Source organism: Hyla sarda, chromosome 10 (genome assembly GCF_029499605.1).
Source record: "Hyla sarda isolate aHylSar1 chromosome 10, aHylSar1.hap1, whole genome shotgun sequence".
Lineage (NCBI taxonomy): Eukaryota > Metazoa > Chordata > Amphibia > Anura > Hylidae > Hyla > Hyla sarda.
In genome coordinates this window covers 40,889,147-40,911,508 of record NC_079198.1, presented here as the reverse complement: position 1 = coordinate 40,911,508, position 22,362 = coordinate 40,889,147, and the positions used below count along the sequence as shown (strand labels likewise).

Here is a 22,362-nt window from a genome sequence, read left to right as displayed (position 1 = left end):
TTATAAAATGTGACAAAAAAGAAGCAATTTTGGAAATGTTTTATTTTTTTATGTTTACGCCGTTCACCATACAGGATAATTAACAATATATTTTAATAAGACTTTTATGCATGCGGCAATACCAAATGTGTGTATTAGGGTTTTTTTAATGCTTTTTGGGGGGTAAAATGGGAAAAACTGACGTTTTACTTTTTAATTGGGGGAGGTGATTTTTCAATTTTTTTAACTTTTTTATTTTACATATTTTTAATATATATATTTTTTTTTACACTTTTTATGTCCCCATAGAGGACTATTCAAAGCAATTAGTTAATTGCTAATACTGTTCAGTGCTATGTATAGGACATAGCACTGATCAGTATTATCGGTGATCTTCTGCTCTGGTCTGCTCGATCTCGGACCAGAGCAGAAGACCCTGGGAGACCGCCAGAGCCAGATGAGGGGAACTCCGGCCGCCATGCTGGACGATCGGATCCCCGCAGCAGCGCTGTGGGCGATCCGATCATCCATTCAAAGTACCGCACTCCCGCAGATGCCGTGATCTGTATTGATTACGGAATCTGAGGGGTTAATGGCGGACATCCGCTCCGGTGTGTGCGATCTTGGCGGCGCATAAATGTACGTCATGGTGCGTTAAGTACCACGTCAACATGATGTACATTTACATCCATTTTCATTAAGGGGTTAAAGAAGGTTCCTTTCCCTGTATCAACCATTTGTAGCAAATTGGATGTCACTTTGGAGTTCTATGACCTAAACAATGTATAGCTCAACCTGATGAAGAACTATTGTGGGATAATTATTTTCACTATCCTATTTGACTTCCTTTTCTGCAGCTTCCATTCCAAACCCAAAAATTATCTAAAATTCTCAAAGAGAAAATGGATTTAGAAAGTTACTGTCTGATAGGGCAACATGTTCAGACAATAATCGCCTTGTGTAATTAAGTCCAATAGCACACTACAGTTTCAGTGTTATCAGAGTTGTGTCTACCAAATGGCAACACAAAAATGGATACTGCTTCATTAAGTAGTATCATTAGTAAAAACAAATGTTACAATAGTGCAACAGATTTGCAATAGGTGTCTAGTGACACCAAGTCATCAGAGGCGTTCACATAATTTTTTTAAATGTAAGCAAAAAGAAAACCAAAAAGTGCTGTAGATGAGCCTATAAGAGAATACCAAATATCACCATACCATGAGCCAGCTGGGCTTTTCCAAAATAGCCCCAAAATGGCCACAAGCCCCCAGAATACCACATAAATTCAAAAAGACTATGGGGGAGATTTATCATTGCATTTAGAGCTTTTTTTTTTTTTTGCTTACTCCAGGCATACAAAATGTTTTTTTGCAACTTTTGTCGCTAACCATTAAAGGGGTACTCCGGTGAAAACCTTTTTTCTTTTAAATCAACTGGTGCCAGAAAGTTAAACAGATTTGTAAATTACTTCTATTAAAAAATCTTAATCCTTCCAGTACTTATTAGCTGCTGAATGCTACAGAGGAAACTCCCTTTCTTTTTGGAACACTGATGACATCACGAGCACAGTGCTCTCTGCTGACATCTCTGTCCATTTTAGCAACCGTGCATAGCAGATGTATGCTAAGGGCAGCATGGTGGCTAAGTGGTTAGCACTGCTGCTGCCTTGCAGTGCTGGGGCCTTGGGTTCAAATCCCACTAAGGACAACAATAAATAAAGAGTTATTATTATTATTATTATAATGACGTCAGCAAAGAGCACTGTGCTCGTGATGTCATCAGAGAGAATTCCAAAAAGAAAAGAATTTCCTCTGTAGTATTCAGCAGCTAATAAGTACAGGAAGGATTCAGATTTTTTAATAGAAGTAATTTACAAATCTGTTTAACTTTCTGGCACCAGTTGATTTAAAAGAAAAAAGGTTTTCACCGGAGTACCCCTTTATGTAGCAAACAGCCTTACCTAAGCAACTTTCAATTTTCACTTTTGCAGTGTTTGCGAGTTTATGAAGTGCGAATGGTCTTCAAGGTCAGACAAGGCTGGTAAGGTTTATAAGGCACTTTTTAAAAGTCTTAGTCGCAACTGAGACTTTTTGTGCATAAAAATTGAAGAGGAGAGGAGGAAACATACAAAATGGTGTTCTAAAGTGATTTCTGTTTTTTTGCTTATGTGTGGCAAATTATGATAAATGATGTATGGAATAGAACAGCTCTTCTGAGTGTTGCTTTGCTCTTCTGAGTGTTGCTGTGTAAGAGGGGGCGTGAAAGAGGAGTTACAAAAACAGGAGTTTGAAAGCAGGAGGTTGAGATCGCTGTGAGTGTAATTTCTGAACCCACAAGGTCTACAAAAAATGTTACATGTAATTTTGACTGTCTGTTTTTTCCTATACATTTGTGAAATCCCCATAACTAGATGGCCTCCATGTTGGAAAATGCAGTCCAATGTACATCCTTTTCAATGTATGCAATCCTTGAACAACAGTTTGAGGGTGCATATTGTTGTGCGAGATGTGTGCTAGTTGTCCGTTTGGAAGCCCAGATCCTGCATCTAGAGGGGCGACTGGCAACAATGAGAAGCATTAACAACATGGAGAGGAGTCTCCTGCTCACTGAGCAGGCACTCTCGGGAATAGAGGTGGGGGAGGACAGTGGGACGGAGTTGCAGGACAGTCAGGCAGTTAGCTGGGTTACAGGTAGAAAGAGGGGTAGGGGAAAAAGTGTCAGGGAGGCTAGTCCTGAACTGGCACACCCCAACAAGTTTGCCCGCTTGGCAGATGAGGGGGATGCCATTACAGAGCTAGCAGAACTGCAGCAGGATACCGCCTCTGACCGCCAGGGGGGTGTCTGCTCCAGTAAGGAGGGAGGGAGGAGTACAGGGCAGGCCAGACAGGTACTAGTGGTGGGGGACTCAATTATTAGAGGGACAGACAGGGCAATCTGTCACAAAGACCGGGACCGCCGAACAGTGTGTTGTCTGCCTGGCGCACGAGTTCGGCACATCGCGGATCGGGTTGACAGGTTGCTGGGCGGGGCTGGAGAGGACCCAGCAGTCATGGTACATATTGGCACCAATGACAAAGTAAGAGGTAGGTGGAGTGTCCTTAAAAATGATTTCAGGGACTTAGGCCGCAAGCTTAAGGCAAGGACCTCCAAGGTAGTATTTTCTGAAATACTACCAGTACCACGAGCCACACCAGAGAGGCAGCGGGAGATCAGGGAGGTAAACAAGTGGCTCAGAAGCTGTTGTAGGAAGGAAGGGTTTGGGTTCATGGAGAACTGGGCTGACTTCCCTGTCGGTTACCGGCTCTACCGTAGGGACGGGCTGCACCTCAATGGGGAGGGTGCAGCTTTGCTTGGGGAGAAGATGGCTAGAAGGGTGGAGGAGTGTTTAAACTAGGGACTTGGGGGGATGGAACCTACAGCAAAGAGGGGGAAGATAGTGTAGATACAGAGGTGGGAATTATAAATGTACCTGGGGGTGTAGCGGAGGGAGGGGTTAGAATAGTTAATAGGAATAGGCTTCATAGGAAAATAAAACTTACACCCTTGAATCCCATTAACCCCAATAACATAAAGGATGGAAATGTAAAGTGTATGTTCACAAATGCCAGAAGCCTAGCAAATAAAATGGGGGAGCTTGAGGCCTTGATACTGGAGGAACATATTGATATAGTTGGGGTCACTGAGACATGGCTGGACTCCTCGCATGACTGGGCTGTCAATCTTCAGGGGTTTACATTGTTTCGCAAGGATAGAATGAACAGGAAAGGTGGTGGAGTCTGTCTGTATGTAAGAAGTGGTAAAAAAGTCAGTGTGAACGATGCCATAGTGTGTGATGATTCTGAGGAGGTGGAATCACTGTGGGTAGAATTACAAAAGGAGGGAAATACTGAAAAAATAATATTGGGTGTAATCTACAGACCCCCTAATATCACTGAAGAGATAGAAGGTCGGCTGCATAAACAAATAGAGAGGGCCGCTCGAGCAGGTACAGTGGTAATAATGGGAGATTTTAACTATCAAGATATAGATTGGGGTCCAGGGTTGGCTAAAACTACAAAGGGGCTGTTACGCCGAGCGCTCCGGGTCCCCGTTCCTCCCCGGAGCGCTCGCAGCATCCTTTCATTCGCAGCGCCCCTTTCAGACCTGCTGACCGGGTGCGCTGCAATATCACTCCCAGCCGGGATGCGATTCGCGACGCAGGAGGCGCCAGCTCTCGATGCGCATCCCGGCTCCCGTACCTGACCCGTTCCCCGTCTGTCTTGTCCCGGCGCGCGGCCCCGCTCCTTAGGGCGCGTGCGCGCCGGGTCTCTGCAATTTAAAGGGCTACTGCGTCACTGATTGGCGCAGCAGGCCTAATCAGTGTGTTCACCTGTGCACTCCCTACTTATACCTCACTTCCCCTGCACTCCCTCGCCGGATCTTGTTGCCATTGTGCCAGTGAAAGCGTTCCCTTGTGTGTTCCTAGCCTGTGTTCCAGACCTCCTGCCGTTGCCCCTGACTACGATCCTTGCTGCCTGCCCTGACCTTCTGCACGTCCGACCTCACCACGGTGGTCGCCCAGCAGTCGCAACATATAGCGCAACAAGGCCACCAGCTGTCTCAACTGACCGTGATACTACAGCAGCTATTACCACAGCTCCAGCAATCTTCTCCTCCGCCAGCTCCTGCACCTCCTCCGCAGCGAGTGGCCGCTTCCAGCCTTCGATTATCCTTGCCGGATAAATTTGATGGGGACTCTAAGTTTTGCCGTGGCTTTCTTTCGCAATGTTCCCTGCACTTGGAGATGATGTTGGACCAGTTTCCTACTGAAAGGTCTAAGGTGGCTTTCGTAGTCAGCCTTCTGTCTGGGAAAGCTCTGTCATGGGCCACACCGCTCTGGGACCGCAATGACCCTGTCACTGCCTCTGTACACTCCTTCTTCACGGAGATTCGAAGTGTCTTTGAGGAACCTGCCCGAGCCTCTTCTGCTGAGACTGCCCTGCTGAACCTGGTCCAGGGGAATTCTTCTGTTGGCGAGTACGCCATCCAATTCCGTACTCTTGCCTCCGAATTATCCTGGAATAACGAGGCCCTCTGCGCGACCTTTAAAAAAGGCCTATCCAGTAACATTAAAGATATGCTGGCCGCACGAGAAATTCCTGCTAACCTGCATGAACTTATTCATCTTGCCACCCGCATTGACATGCGTTTTTCCGAAAGGCGTCAGGAGCTCCGCCAGGATATGGACTTTGTTCGCACGAGGCGGTTTCTCTCCCCGGCTCCTCTCTCCTCTGGTCCTCTGCAATCCGTTCCTGTGCCTCCCGCCGTGGAGGCTATGCAAGTTGACCGGTCTCGCTTGACACCTCAAGAGAGGACACGACGCCGCATGGAGAATCTTTGCCTGTACTGTGCCGGTACCGAACATTTCTTGAAGGATTGTCCTATCCGTCCTCCCCGCCTGGAAAGACGTACGCTGACTCCGCACAAAGGTGAGACAGCTCTTGATGTGAACTCTGCTTCTCCACGCCTTACTGTGCCTGTGCGGATATCTTCTTCTACCTTCTCCTTCTCTGCTATGGCCTTCTTGGATTCCGGATCTGCAGGAAATTTTATTTTGGCCTCTCTCATCAACAGGTTCAACATCCCGGTGACCAGTCTCGCCAGACCTCTCTACATCAATTCTGTTAACAATGAAAGATTGGACTGTACCGTGCGTTACCGCACGGAACCTCTCCTAATGTGCATCGGACCCCATCACGAAAAAATAGAATTTTTGGTCCTCTCCAACTGCACTTCAGAAATTCTTCTTGGATTACCGTGGCTTCAACGCCATTCCCCAACCCTTGATTGGTCCACAGGAGAAATCAAGAACTGGGGTACTTCTTGTAACAAGGACTGTCTTAAACCGGTTCCCAGTACTCACAGTCGTGACCCTGTGGTTCCCCCGGTATCTGGTCTTCCTAAGGCTTATCTGGACTATGCTGATGTTTTTTGCAAAAAGCAAGCAGAGACTTTACCTCCTCACAGGCCTTATGACTGTCCTATTGACCTCCTCCCGGGTACTACTCCACCCCGGGGCAGAATCTATCCTCTGTCTGCTCCAGAGACCCAAGCCATGTCGGAGTACATCCAGGAGAATTTAAAAAAGGGGTTTATCCGCAAGTCCTCCTCTCCTGCCGGAGCTGGATTTTTTTTTGTGTCCAAAAAAGATGGCTCCCTACGCCCTTGCATTGATTACCGCGGACTTAATAAAATCACGGTAAAAAAACGCTACCCCTTACCTCTTATCTCGGAACTCTTTGATCGCCTACAAGGCGCCCACATCTTTACCAAACTGGACTTAAGAGGTGCTTATAATCTCATCCGCATCAGGGAGGGGGACGAATGGAAGACTGCATTTAACACCAGAGATGGACACTTTGAGCATCTGGTCATGCCCTTTGGCCTGTGCAACGCCCCTGCCGTCTTCCAAGACTTTGTTAATGAAATTTTTCGTGATCTCCTATATACCTGTGTTGTGAATTACCTGGACGATATTCTGATTTTTTCTGCCAACTTAGAAGAACACCGCCAGCATGTCCGCATGGTTCTTCAGAGACTTCGGGACAATCAACTTTATGCCAAAATGGAGATATGTCTCTTTGAATGTCAATCTCTTCCTTTCCTAGGATACTTGGTCTCTGGCCAGGGACTACAAATGGACCCAGATAAAACTATCTGCCGTGTTAGATTGGCCACGCCCCTCCGGACTCCGTGCTATCCAATGTTTTTTGGGGTTCGACAATTATTACAGACAATTCATTCCACACTTCTCCACTATTGTGGCCCCTATCGTGGCTTTAACCAAGAAAAATGCCAATCCTAAGTCCAGGTCTCCCCAAGCAGAAGACGCATTTAAACATCTCAAGTCTGCCTTTTCTTCTGCTCCCGTGCTCTCCAGACCTGACCCATCTAAACCCTTTCTATTGGAGGTAGATGCCTCCTCTGTGGGAGCTGGAGCTGTCCTTCTACAAAAAAATTCTTCCGGGCATGCTGTTACTTGTGTTTTTTTTTTCTAGGACCTTCTCTCTGGCGGAGAAAAACTACTCCATTAGTGATCGAGAACTACTGGCCATTAAATTGGCGCTTGAGGAATGGAGGCACTTGCTGGAGGGATCAAAATATCCAGTTATTATATACACTGATCACAAGAATCTCTCCTATCTCCAGTCTGCCCAACGACTGAACACTCGCCAGTCTAGGTGGTCGTTGTTCTTTGCCCGTTTTAACTTTGAAATCCATTTTCGCCCTGCTGACAAGAACATTAGTGCCGATGCCCTCTCTCGTTCTTCTGATGCCTCTGAAGTAGAGGTCTCTCCGCAACACATCATTCCTCCGGACTGTCTGATCTCCACTTCTCCAGCTTCCATCAGGCAAACTCCTCCAGGGAAGACCTTCGTTTCTCCACGCCAGCGTCTCGGGATTCTCAAATGGGGACACTCCTCCCACCTCGCAGGCCATGCGGGCATCAAAAAATCCTTTCAACTCATCTCTCTATTTTATTGGTGGCCGACTCTGGAGACTGATGTTGTTGATTTCGTGCGGGCCTGTACTGTCTGTGCCCAGGATAAGACTCCTCGCCAGAAGCCTGCTGGTCTCCTTCATCCTCTGCCTGTTCCTGAACAGCCTTGGTCACAGATTGGTATGGACTTTATTACGGACTTGCCTTCATCCCGTGGCAACAGAGTTATTTGGGTGGTCGTTGATCGATTTTCCAAGATGGCACATTTTATTCCTCTTCCTGGTCTTCCTTCAGCGCCTCAGTTGGCTAAGCAATTTTTTGTACACATTTTTCGCCTTCACGGTTTGCCCACGCATATCGTCTCGGATAGAGGCGTCCAATTCGTGTCTAAATTCTGGAGGGCCCTCTGTAAACAGCTCAAGATCAAATTAAACTTCTCTTCTTCTTATCATCCCCAATCCAATGGGCAAGTAGAAAGAATTAATCAGGTTCTGGGTGACTATTTACGGCATTTTGTTTCCTCCCGCCAGGATGACTGGGCAGATCTTCTACCATGGGCCGAATTCTCATACAACTTCAGAGTCTCCGAATCTTCTGCTAAATCCCCATTTTTCGTGGTGTACGGCCGTCACCCTCTTCCTCCCCTCCCTACTCCCTTGCCCTCTGGTTTGCCCGCTGTGGATGAAGTGACTCGTGATCTTTCCACCATATGGAAAGAAACCCAAAATTCTCTTTTACAGGCTTCATCCCGGATGAAAAAATTTGCTGATAAAAAAAGAACTCCCCCCATTTTTGCTCCCGGAGACAAGGTATGGCTCTCCGCTAAGTATGTCCACTTTCGTGTCCCCAGTTACAAACTGGGACCACGCTATCTTGGTCCTTTCAAAATCTTGTGCCAGATTAACCCTGTCTCTTACAAACTCCTTCTTCCTCCTTCTCTCCGTATTCCCAATGCCTTCCATGTCTCTCTCCTTAAACCACTCATCCTTAACCGCTTCTCTCCCAAAGTTGTTTCTCCCACTCCTGTTTCCGGTTCGTCTGACGTCTTCTCTGTGAAGGAGATTCTGGCCTCCAAGATTGTCAGAGGCAAAAGATTTTTTTTGGTGGATTGGGAAAATTGTGGCCCAGAGGAGTAGTGTTGCTCACGAATATTCGCAATTCGAATATTATTCGCGAATATCGCATATTCGCGAATTTCGCGAATATAGCGCTATATATTCGTAATTACGAATATTCGTGTTTTTTTTTTTTTTTTTTTTTTGTTTTTTTCACAGTACACATCACAGTGATCACCCCTCTCTGCTTCCAGCTTGTGTGGTGTAAAGAAGGCTCTAATACTACTGTGTGAGACTGGCGTGTAAAAAATCGCATATGCGAAAACTATCATATGCTAATTTTCGCATATGCGAATTTCCGCGTGTGTTAATTTTGTATATGCTAATATGCACATATGATAGTTTTCGCATAGCCGAATTTTCGCATATGCGAAAATAAACCGGGAATATAACGAATATGCGAATATTCGCGAATATATGACGAATATTCGTCCATATATTCGCGAATATTCGCGAATTCGAATATGGCCTATGCCGCTCAACACTATAGAGGAGAGATCCTGGGAACCTGAGGACAACATCCTAGACAAAAGTCTTATCCTCAGGTTCTCAGGCTCCAAGAAGAGGGGGAGACTGTTACGCCGAGCGCTCCGGGTCCCCGTTTCTCCCCGGAGCGCTCGCAGCATCCTTTCATTCGCAGCGCCCCGGTCAGACCTGCTGACCGGGTGCGCTGCAATATCACTCCCAGCCGGGATGCGATTCACGACGCAGGAGGCGCCCGCTCGCGATGCGCATCCCGGCTCCCGTACCTGACCCGTTCCCCGTCTGTCTTGTCCCGGCGCGCACGGCCCCGCTCCTTAGGGCGCGCGCCGGGTCTCTGCAATTTAAAGGGCCACTGCGCCACTGATTGGCGCAGCAGGCCTAATCAGTGTGTTCACCTGTGCACTCCCTACTTATACCTCACTTCCCCTGCACTCCCTCGCCGTAACTTGTTGCCATTGTGCCAGTGAAAGCGTTCCCTTGTGTGTTCCTAGCCTGTGTTCCAGACCTCCTGCCGTTGCCCCTGACTACGATCCTTGCTGCCTGCCCTGACCTTCTGCTACGTCCGACCTTGCTCTTGTCTACTCCCTTGTACCGCGCTTATCTTCAGCAGTCAGAGAGGTTGAGCCGTTGCTGGTGGATACGACCTGGCTGCTACCGCCGCTGCAAGACCATCCCGCTTTGCGGCGGGCTCTGGTGAATACCAGTAGCAACTTAGAACCGGTCCACCAACACGGTCCACGCCAATCCCTCTCTGGCACAGAGGATCCACCTCCAGCCAGCCGAATCGTGACAGGGGCGACAATTCCTAAATTTATTGCAGGATAATTTTATGGGCCAGTTTGTGGAGGACCCAACAAGAAGTGATGCCTTGTTGGATCTGATCATTTCCAACAACGCAGAGCTGGTTGGTAATGTAACTGTGCTATAATTGTATGTTATGGAGGTACACATCCTACAAGGAGATCAAATTATTCCCAGCATCAAATATAACAAAACATATTATCATAACCAATATGGTGGGGAACTGCGTGTATAAAATATAACCTTTAATGATATCAATAAAATCACCAAAAGTAATTGTGCTAGTGAAGATAAAAGAGAATTAAATTGATATAGCCCTCCTATGCTCAACGTATAAATTACGCAGCATAGGATGTGGATTGCTCCCAACGCGTTTCAACCTAAGTTAAAGGCATCATCAGAGGAGGCTTATGCAATCTTGGCTACGAATATTATAATTGAGGTTTGGCTCAGGTCAAATCAATATTTATTATGCCATAGATGACCCCGCCATAAATTATAATCAATAAGCACTTTACTGGTGCTAGTTAGCACCACAGGGTAACACTGTATGTCCGGTCTCCTGTAAAAAAAAGGGGAAAAGGAAAATACAGTCTCAGACATAGATCCATATTGCATGATTCATGTGTACACATGCAATGCATGATAGCTACTCACGGCCTAGAACCAGATCCCGGCACCTAGAGAGAACAGTATACAATATAAATGTCACTCTATTGCCCTTTGGCATATCAGACCTGAAAAGCAAACATGGGGCCGCAAGCGGCTACTTACGATTATCCCTGTAGTTCGCGGCTTATCCGGTGCAGCGCGACACCCGCAGTGGCGGGGAGCTGTTAGTGCATAGTACAGCTACCGCGCGCTGACACCGGCAAAGCCGGCGTCTGGCGTCATATCCTGTCAGCTGGTGCATACGTCAGCCGGCCGCACCCCCTGTGACGTAGCAGGGGGAGTGGTACTGATACGCTGACAGCACTGAATGCCGAACGGATATATTAACTATTTCGTGACTTGTGCTGAATAACTTCACTGGGTAAGAACTTTGTAAAGCTTGGGAAACATTATCCAAAGATTGAACCAAGGCTCTTGTGGTGACCGCTCGGGCCGTAATAGGTCTGCCTTCACACCAGGACACGATCATCTGCAGGTAGGGCACCAAATTATACCTTAAGTAGGTACAGGGTCCCTGGATGGGAGATACCCACAGATGACCGGACACTGGCTACAAAGACAGACCCATATTTGTTGTTAGCCCTCAAGAATTCATACAGCCAATATTTAAGAAATTGAATAGGAAAGGTTATTAAGAAACCCACAAGCCAGATATTTCACATATATCCAGATGTGTTACATACACATAAAGTTGTAAGACACCACAGGAGGAGGAATTGGATAATTAACAGAATTATGTAAAAATGTACCAACAAAACAAGTACAACTAGACCACAACTACTGCGTGCTTATATGGTTATATTTTAGTTGGTTAATTATTGGCCTTAATATATCATAGATTTTGTTGTTTGAGTGGGGGTCCCCACAGGGGATTCTGATATGGAATTGTGGTAGGAGGGATAATGATATGGGCCCAGGGAGCCTGACTGTTCCTATCTTATCTAGGGTCCCTAATCCTAGGCGGCGCACCCGCCCTAAAAAGGGCGACCCCGCTCTCCAACCTCCTGGGTCCCTAAAGACCCTATCTAACGGTGAGGCTAACTCGTAGACCTACTAAGGTCTCCTCTGTCTACCTATCTTCGCACCATATGTTAACAGTGGGGGCCCCCATCATAACTATTTACAGAAAGCACGCAAAGTTTAACTGGTCATTAAGACCATGTGGGGTATGTGTATTTAGTTTGTGGATCCAACGGCATTCTTTTTGAAGCAATATCCTGTCTATATCACCACCCCGTTGCGATGGTCTAACTCTTTCGATCCCTATGAATGTTAATGCTCTAGGGTTACCACCATGCATCTGATTGACATGCATGGCCACTGATGTCTCTCTCCTGTTCCTCACATTACCTAAGTGTTCTAGCACACGGCGTTTAAATTCCCTGGACGTTTTGCCCACATAGCGTATTGAGCACTCACATTGTATCAAATATATTATATATCTAGAGCTGCAGTTAATAAAGTCCCGTATTTTTATTACCTCACCAGTGATATCGTTTGTAAAGCTTTTTGTTTTGAGTACACTGGTACAGGCCTTACAGTGACCACACTTAAAACAGCCTATCGGACCTGGGTTGCTATCCAGCCATGTGGTTGCCTGTCTATCTGGTAAGTAATGGCTGGGGCTGACTAAGTCTCCCAGGTTCCGACCTCTTCTATATGTAACCTGGGGATAATCCGCTATAATCTCCCTGATGTCTTGGTCCATACGCAAGATATCCCAATGTTTATTTAGAACCTCACATACTGCCTGTGCTCCATGGTCGTACGTAGCTATTATACGTGTACTACTCTGTGTCATGTCCCGTGGTTTAGGTGTTAACAGGTTTTCTCTTGGTGTGGCCAATGCTTGTTTGTAAGCTGAGTTTAAAAGGGGTATCCCGCTGGGGCAATATCTCCGCCTCAGGAGGAACTGTTCTGACCCTAGAGACTTTGTCAGAGAAGCGAGAGACTTACAGTCTAGATTTTTGGAGAGAGGTTACCCCCGACATGTTTTGAACTCAGCTTACAAACAAGCATTGGCCACACCAAGAGAAAACCTGTTAACACCTAAACCACGGGACATGACACAGAGTAGTACACGCATAATAGCTACGTACGACCATGGAGCACAGGTAGTACGTGAGGTTCTAAATAAACATTGGGATATCTTGCGTATGGACCAAGACATCAGGGAGATTATAGCGGATTATCCCCAGGTTACATATAGAAGAGGTCGGAACCTGGGAGACTTAGTCAGCCCCAGCCATTACTTACCAGATAGACAGGCAACCACATGGCTGGATAGCAACCCAGGTCCGATAGGCTGTTTTAAGTGTGGTCACTGTAAGGCCTGTACCAGTGTACTCAAAACAAAAAGCTTTACAAACGATATCACTGGCGAGGTAATAAAAATACGGGACTTTTTTAACTGCAGCTCTAGATATATAATATATTTGATACAATGTGAGTGCTCAATACGCTATGTGGGCAAAACGTCCAGGGAATTTAAACGCCGTGTGCTAGAACACTTAGGTGATGTGAGGAACAGGAGAGAGACATCAGTGGCCATGCATGTCAATCAGATGCATGGTGGTAACCCTAGAGCATTAACATTCATAGGGATCGAAAGAGTTAGACCATCGCAACGGGGTGGTGATATAGACAGGATATTGCTTCAAAAAGAATGCCGTTGGATCCACAAACTAAATACACATACCCCACATGGTCTTAATGACCAGTTAAACTTTGCGTGCTTTCTGTAAATAGTTATGATGGGGGCCCCCACTGTTAACATACGGTGAGAAGATAGGTAGACAGAGGAGACCTTAGTAGGTCTACGAGTTAGCCTCACCGTTAGATAGGGTCTTTAGGGACCCAGGAGGTTGGAGAGCGGGGTCGCCCTTTTTAGGGCGGGTGCACCGCCTAGGATTAGGGACCCTAGATAAGATAGGAACAGTCAGGCTCCCTAGGCCCATATCATTATCCCTCCTACCACAATTCCATATCAGAATCCCCTGTGGGGACCCCCACTCAAACAATAAAATCTATGGTATATTAAGGCCAATAATTAACCAACTAAAATATAACCATATAAGCACGCAGTAGTTGTGGTCTAGTTGTACTTGTTTTGTTGGTACATTTTTACATAATTCTGTTAATTATCCAATTCCTCCTCCTGTGGTGTCTTACAACTTTATGTGTATGTAACACATCTGGATATATGTGAAATATCTGGCTTATGGGTTTCTTAATAACCTTTCCTATTCAATTTCTTAAATATTGGCTGTATGAATTCTTGAGGGCTAACAACAAATATGGGTCTGTCTTTATAGCCAGTGTCCGGTCATCTGTGGGTATCTCCCATCCAGGGACCCTGTGCCTACTTAAGGTATAATTTGGTGCCCTACCTGCAGATGATCGTGTCCTGGTGTGAAGGCAGACCTATTACGGCCCGAGCGGTCACCACAAGAGCCTTGGTTCAATCTTTGGATAATGTTTCCCAAGCTTTACAAAGTTCTTACCCAGTGAAGTTATTCAGCACAAGTCACGAAATAGTTAATATATCCGTTCGGCATTCAGTGCTGTCAGCGTATCAGTACCACTCCCCCTGCTACGTCACAGGGGGTGCGGCCGGCTGACGTATGCACCAGCCGACAGGATATGACGCCGGCTTTGCCGGTGTCAGCGCGCGGTAGCTGTACTATGCACTAACAGCTCCCCGCCACTGCGGGTGTCGCGCTGCACCGGATAAGCCGCGAACTACAGGGATAAACGTAAGTAGCCTCTTGCGGCCCCATGTTTGCTTTTCAGGTCTGATATGCCAAAGGGCAATAGAGTGACATTTATATTGTATACTGTTCTCTCTAGGTGCCGGGATCTGGTTCTAGGCCGTGAGTAGCCATCATGCATTGCATGTGTACACATGAATCATGCAATATGGATCTATGTCTGAGACTGTATTTTCCTTTCCCCTTTTTTTACAGGAGACCGGACATACAGTGTTACCCTGTGGTGCTAACTAGCACCAGTAAAGTGCTTATTGATTATAATTTATGGCGGGGTCATCTATGGCATAATAAATATTGATTTGACCTGAGCCAAACCTCAATTATAATATTCGTAGCCAAGATTGCGTAAGCCTCCCCTGATGATGCCTTTAACTTAGGTTGAAACGCGTTGGGAGTAATCCACATCCTATGCTGCGTAATTTATACATTGAGCATAGGAGGGCTATATCAATTTAATTCTCTTTTATCTTCACTAGCACAATTACTTTTGGTGATTTTATTGATATCATTAAAGGTTAAATTTTATACACGCAGTTCCCCACCATATTGGTTATGATAATATGTTTTGTTATATGGTAATGTAACTGTGCGGGAAAACCTTGGTAATAGCGACCACAATATAGTTACTTTTGACTTAAAATGTAGAAAACAAAGACAGGCGGGGAAGGCAAAAACATATAACTTTAAAAAGGCAAACTTCCCTGGGCTGAGAGCTGCACTACAGGACATAGACTGGGGGGAGGTGTTCTCAAATACTGATACAGAAGGTAAATGGGACATCTTTAATTCAACTCTAAATAACTATACAGCTAAATATATACCAAAGGGGAACAAATATAAACGATTAAAACTAAGTCCTACATGGCTGACAAATTATGTTAAAAGAGCAATAAACAACAAAAAAAATAGCCTTCAAAAAATACAAATCTGATGGGTCAGCGATAACATTTAAACAGTACAAAGAGCTTAATAAAATCTGTAAAAATGTAATAAAAACAGCAAAAATTCAAAACGAGAGACAGGTGGCCAAAGAAAGCAAAACTAATCCTAAATATTTTTTTAGATATATAAATGCAAAAAAACCAAGGACAAAGCATGTAGGACCCCTTAATGATAATGGGGAGGTTGTCACAGGCGATCAAGAGAAAGCGGAGCTACTGAATGGGTTCTTTAGTTCTGTATACACTATGGAAAAAAGGAGGATCTGACATTGGCTAGGTCAGTGCTGGTAACACATCATGTAATGTACTGAACTGGCTTAATGTAGAGATGGTACAAGATAAGTTAAGTAATATAAATGTAAGCAAATCTCCAGGGCCAGATGGATTGCACCCAAGAGTTCTTAGAGAGGTAAGTTCAGTAATATCTGTACCCCTGTTCATGATATTTAGAGATTCTCTGGTGTCTGGTATTGTGCCAAGGGACTGGCGCAAGGCGAATGTGGTGCCAATCTTCAAAAAGGGCTCTAGGTCTTCCCCAGGAAACTATAGACCGGTAAGTTTAACGTGCATTGTGGGTAAATTGTTTGAAGTACTTATAAGGGATTACATACAGGAATACATAGGGGATAATTGTATTATAAGTGATAGCCAGCATGGGTTTACTAAGGATAGAAGTTGTCAAACCAATCTAATTTGCTTTTATGAAGAGGTGAGTAGAAGCCTTGACAGAGGAATGGCTGTGGATATAGTGTTTCTGGATTTTGCTAAAGCATTTGATACTGTCCCTCATAGACGTCTGACAGGTAAGTTAAGGTCTTTGGGTTTGGAAATTTTAGTTTGCAACTGGATTGACCACTGGCTCATGATTCGTACTCTGATTGGTCCCCGGTAATTAGTGGTGTACCCCAAGGTTCAGTACTGGGCCCGCTGCTGTTTGATTTATTTATCAATGATATAGAGGATGGTATTAACAGCTCTGTTTCTATCTTTGCAGATGACACAAAGTGTCTGGGCATCCACTTGGCAAATGAGGTTCAATGTGGATAAATGTAAAGTTATGCATCTGGGTACTAATAACCTGCATGCGTCGTATGTCTTAGGGGGGATTAAACTGGCAGAGTCATTGGTAGAGAAGGATCTGGGTGTACTTGTAGATCACAGACTACAGAATAGCATGCAATGTCAGGCTGCTGCTTCCAAAGCCTGCTGGATATTGTCATGTATCAAAAGAGGCATGGACTCAAGGGACAGGGACATAATACTCCCCCTTTATAAAGCATTGGTACGGCCTCACCTGGAATATGCTGTTCAGTTTTGGTCGCCTGTACATAAAAGGGACACTGTGGAGCTGGAAAGGGTGCAGAGATGCGCGACTAAACTAATATGGGGCATGGAACATCTTAGCTATGAGGAGCGATTAAAGGAGTTACAATTGTTTAGTCTTGAGAAGAGACGTTTAAGGGGGGATATGTTAAACGTATATAAGTATATTAATGGCCCATACAAAAAATATGGAGAAAAACTGTTCCAGGTTAAACCCCCCAAAGGACGAGGGGGCACTCCCTCCGTCTGGAGAAGAAAAAGTTTAGTCTCAAGGGGCGACACGCCTTCTTTATCATGAGAACTGTGAACTTATGGAACAGTCTACCTCAGGAACTGGTCACAGCAGGAAAAATTAACAGCTTTAAAACAGGATTAGATACATTCCTGGAACAAAATAACATTAATGCTTATGAAGAAATATAAAATCCCATCCCTTCCCCAATATAGCGCCACACCCCTACCCCTTAATTCCCTGGTTGAACTTGATGGACATATGTCTTTTTTTGACCGTACTAACTATGTAACTATGTAACAGAAGAACAAAGGGGAAAGCACTAAGTCCTATGTGACTAATGCTGGCGAGATAGTCTGACACCTGCAGGGTGCATGTAACAAAGATGAAGTAACAATAGAATTCACAAAAGGAGCCATAGCATGCACTCACCGCACTGCTGGTGTCTAAGTGTCCGGAGGTCCGGGACACCGGGAGGGTGTCAGGCTGGGAGCGAAGCACTCAGAGGCTATGCCGGTCGTTTCACGCGACTATGCGTGCTTCTTCTGGCCTCTACATCTATGTCATCGCGCTGCGTCTTTATACCATGTGACTGTGAATATTACCATAGCAGCGAGTAAACAATGACGCTCGACTTAAGCAATGGAAGGAAACAAGTGTCAGGGTGAGAATAAAAATAATTATAATATGAACTATAAAGTTAGAGGGTTAGGAGGAGAAATAATAAAACATACTTATGTCATATGCAAAAATTTAGACATATCTGTCCGGTCGTTAAAGCCTAATGGACCCTGGGCTTGCATTTGAGAATCCAACGAGTCTCCCTCTGTAGCAACAGAGAGCCTGTCACCACCTTTTTGTGATAGTGTCACACATTCAAGGCCTCCAAACTTGAGGATGTTATAATCATTAGCATGACACTTAACAAGGTGTTCAGCTAGCCTCGGGATTCCTTTCACTGCTTTTACAGCTTAAATATGCTCATGGAAACGGATAAACAGCTGATGTTTTGTTTTCCCTATGTAGAATCTGTTACATGGGCACACAATATAGTACTCTATAAAGATGCTCCTACATGTAATCAGTTGTTTAAGAACTCGATTTCAGATCCTCCAAAAACACTGCTAAATCTCATATTAATATTGTTGTCATTGAGGTATGCAACAAATTCAGAAAATATTTCTTGCGGACCATCCCAAACCATAAGAATGTCATCAACAAACCTTTTGTACATTTTAATAAATTTAGTGAAGGGATTACGGCATCTGTAATTTTTGCCAGTTCAATACATGTGCAATATTCTGCACTTTAGGTGGCGTTTCCCATAAAATTGAACAACTGATTACATGTAGGAGCACCTTTATAGCGTACTATATTGTGTGCCCATGTAACAGATTCTACATAGGGAAAACAAAACGTCAGCTGTTTATCCGTTTCCGTGAGCATATTTATGCTCTAAAAACGATGAAAGGAATCCAGAGGCTAGCTGAACACCTTGTTAAGAGTCTTGCTAATGATTATAACGTCCTCAAGTTTGGAGGCTTTGAACGTGTGACACTATCACAAAAAGGTGGTGACAGGCTCTCTGTTGCTACTGAGGGAGACTCGTTGGATTCTCAAATGCGACACCCAGGGTCCATTAGGCTTTAACGACTGGACAGATATGTCTCCATTTTTGCATATGACATAAGTATGTCTTATTTCTCCTCCTAACCCTCTAACTCCATAGTTCATATTATAATTATTTTTATTCTCACCCTGATACTGGTTTCCTTCCATTGCTTAAGGCGAGCGTCATTGTTTACACGCTGCTATGGTTACATTCAGTCACATGGTATAAGGACGCAGTGCGATGACGTTGATGGAGAGACTGGAAGAAGCGCGCATAGTCGCGTGAAAAGACCGACGTAGCCTCTGAGCGCTTCGCTTCCAGCCTGACACCCTCACAGTGCCCTGGACCTCTGAACACTTAGACACCAGCAGTGCGGTGAGTGCATGCTATCGCTCCTTTTGTGCAGTATGATAAATGAGTTGCGCAGAAGCAAAAACAAAGCAAAAAAAAATATTACTTTCCAAAGACAACAATGATAAATCTTCCCCTATATTTTTGTGCATGTAGACTTGGAATATTTTTGTAATTATGGAATATTTTTGTAATAATAATAAAAAGACGTACAAAATGGTAACAAAAATGCTGTTAATACACTACAAAACTAAATGTGTATACATGTTACGTAAGGGTACGTTCCCACCTGGCGTATTTTGCTGCTGCGTATTTTCCTACCCATTGATTTCAATGGGAAATAAAATACGCAGCAGCAAATACCCAGCAAAATACGCCAGGTGGGAACGTACCCTAAAGGCATAGCTTAACACCTTAATGGGCATTTCCAGGCTAATGCTAAACTTGCCCAAGACAGAGAGTTTTTGCTTGTTCCCAGTTCAGCTGTCACATGCACTTCAGGACAGTGATTCGCTGCAGTGTCCTGTGCCCAATTTTTGTTCTTAAAGCGGTACCTTAATGTCAATAACAAAGTCTGTAGAAGCATGTGCCTAAATTCTAAAATCACCCCCAAAAAATTGTCAGTTTGTACCTTCTTCCTGTACTGTACTTTCTAGTTAAAGAAGATGTCCAATGAAACAACTGCTGGGGCCCCCCAGCGATCCCCCGCATGGGGGGGGGGGGGGGTTGGCTCTGCTCCAGGAAATTAAATTTCACACCCAGCATGTCAGTTGGTCGACACACACCTATCCAATAAAGATTATTGGATAAGATAAGGGGGATAAGATTCCTGATCGCGGGGGTCCCGCCGCTGGAGACCCCCGTGATCTTGCACACAGCACCCCAGTTAAAATCAGTCCCTGGAGCATGTTCGCTCCGGGTCTGATTACCGGCGACCACGGGGCAGGCGGCGTGTGATGTCACGCCTCCGCCCCGTGTTACGTCATGCTCCGCCCCTCAATGCAAGCCTATGGGAGGGGCGTGACAGCTGTCTAAGCGCCGGAGTACCCCTTTAAGTAGCTGCTTAATATTAATATTCCCAGAATGCATTGCTTCACCTCAGCTCTTCATTATAGCCCTTTCAAGCTGCATATGGCCTCCCACAGCACTTCTTCCAGTATCCCTTCCAGGGCTGTAGCTTCAGTGCCCAACCCCTAGCTGCAACTGATCTGCAACAGAATTTAAATACAATTGTTTGTTTTGGTGCAAAACGGTGCACATATTTTGCAACTAATCTGCAGACAGTGAACAATCAGCAGCTGCTGTTTTCATTCCCTGGATGCTACTCCATGGTATAAACATACTTAGATGTTCCAATAAATATATATGTGTATATGACCGGCAAATGGTGATGTAGACTGTAGGGCAGTGTTTCCAAACCAGGGTTGGCTGTCCAGGCATGCTGGAAGTTTAAGTTTTGAAACAACATGAGAGATCCTGGTTGAAAAACACTGCTGTAGGGCCTGGTCAACGATAGCGATGGTCGCATAGACTAGTGAGAGTTATTGCATGGGTAGAAACTTGTGAGCTCACTAATAGTGTTGCTCGCGAATATTCGCAATTCGAATATTATTCGCGAATATCGCATATTCGCGAATTTGCGAATTTCGCGAATATAGCGCTGTATATTCGTAATTACGAATATTCATTTTTTTGTTTTTTTTTCTTCACAGTACACATCACAGTGATCACCCCTCTCTGCTTCCAGCTTGTGTGGTGTAAAGAAGGCTGTAATACTACTGTGTGAGACTGGCGTGCGAAAATTCGCATATGTTAATTTTCGCATACGCGTATTTTCGCACACGCGAAAATAAAACGAGAATATAACGAATATGCGAATATTCGCGAATATATGACGAATATTCGTCCATATATTCGCGAATATTCGCGAATTCGAATATGGCCTATGCCGCTCAACACTACTCACTAACCAATTGTATATTAGAGATTTGCATGTGAAGGATACATAGGAAATATAATAAGGTTTTTCAAGTGGACGTTGCATATCACGCGAGTCTGGTGCTTTTATAGAAGAACGGATAAGGAACACATGGCGATTTGGCACCATGTCAACTTAGAATAAGGAAGTAGGAGCACTGAGGGGAATGTATCCATTTTTTTTTGTCTAAATTTGTCGCAGGAAAAGTCGTAGGCTGGTCCCTGTGCGAATTTTCCTGCAACATTTCATTTATACTGTTTAATTTTCATGACCACAAAGTGATCTGATTTAGATTACTTTGTGCAGTGGTCACTAATTTATCATGTGCGACTTTTATGGGAAACTTGCATACAGCTCCTTGGCTTAGACAGCATAGGGGTGGGTTTAACCCCTTAAGGACCAGGGGTTTTTCCGTTTTTGCACTTTCATTTTTTCCTCTTTACCTTGAAAAAATTAATAACTTTCAATTTCGCACCTAAAAATCCACATGATGGCTTATTTTTTGCGCCACCAATTCTACTTTGTAATGACATCAGTCATTTTACCCAAACATCTACGTCAAAACGGGAAAAAAAATCATTGTGAGACAAAATTGAAAAAAAACAAAATGCCATTTTGTAGCTTTTGGGGGCTTCTGTTTCTGCACTGTTCATTTTTCATTAAAAATGACACGTTCTCTTTATTCTGTAGATCCATACGATTAAAATGATACCCTATTTATATAGGTTTGATTTTGTCGTACTTCTGACAAAAATCATAACTACATGCAGGAAAATTAATACGTTTAAAATTGTCATCTTCTGACCACTATAACTTGGACTTAATGATCCAAAAAAGGGATGCAGATCCATTTTTTTAATAAAATTTCGTAAGGTACCATTGAAAAAAAAAGTTTTTTATAACGAAATGTTTATAAATTTTCAAACAGGGATCAATTATGTGGGCAGGCAGAGAACTAAAAAATGTAGCCGGCAATATTAAAAATGTAGAAAGGGGCCATTTAACCCCTTAAGGACTGAGCCCTTTTTTGCAATTCTGACCACTGTCACTTTATGCATTAATAACTCTGGAATGCTTTTACCGATTATTCTGATTCCAAGATAATTTTTTCGTGACATATTCTACTTTAACACAGTGGTAAATTTTCGCCGTTAATTGCCTCCTTTCTTAGTGAAAAATCCCAAAATTTCATGAAAATTTCGAAAATTTAGCATTTTTCCAAATTTGTAAATTTCTGCTTGTAAGGAAAATGGATATTCCAAATAAATGATATATTGATCATAAAGTTGACATGTTTTTACTTTTGGAAGACATCAGAGGGCTTCAAAGTTCAGCAGCAATTTTCCAATTTTTCACAAAATTTTCAAAATCGAAATTTTTCAGGGACCAGTTCAGTTTCGAAGTGGATTTGAGGGGTCTTCATATTAGAAATACCCCATAAATGATTATAAAAACTGCACCCCCCCCCCAAAAGTATTCAAAATGATATTCAGTAAGTGTGTTAACCCTTTAGGTGCTTCACAGGAATAGCAGCAAGGTGAAGGAGAAAATTCAAAATCTTCATTTTTTACACTCGCATTTTCTTGTAGACCCAGTTTTTGAAATTTTACAAGGGGTAAAAG

At 44.2% G+C, this 22,362-nt stretch overlaps 1 protein-coding gene across 5 annotated transcripts in view; it reads right to left on the bottom strand.

Annotated features, from left to right (window-relative positions):
• MFRP (membrane frizzled-related protein) overlaps positions 1-22,362 on the bottom strand; it is a 121,212-nt gene that overhangs the window by 23,637 nt on the left and 75,213 nt on the right. The window lies entirely within an intron of this gene.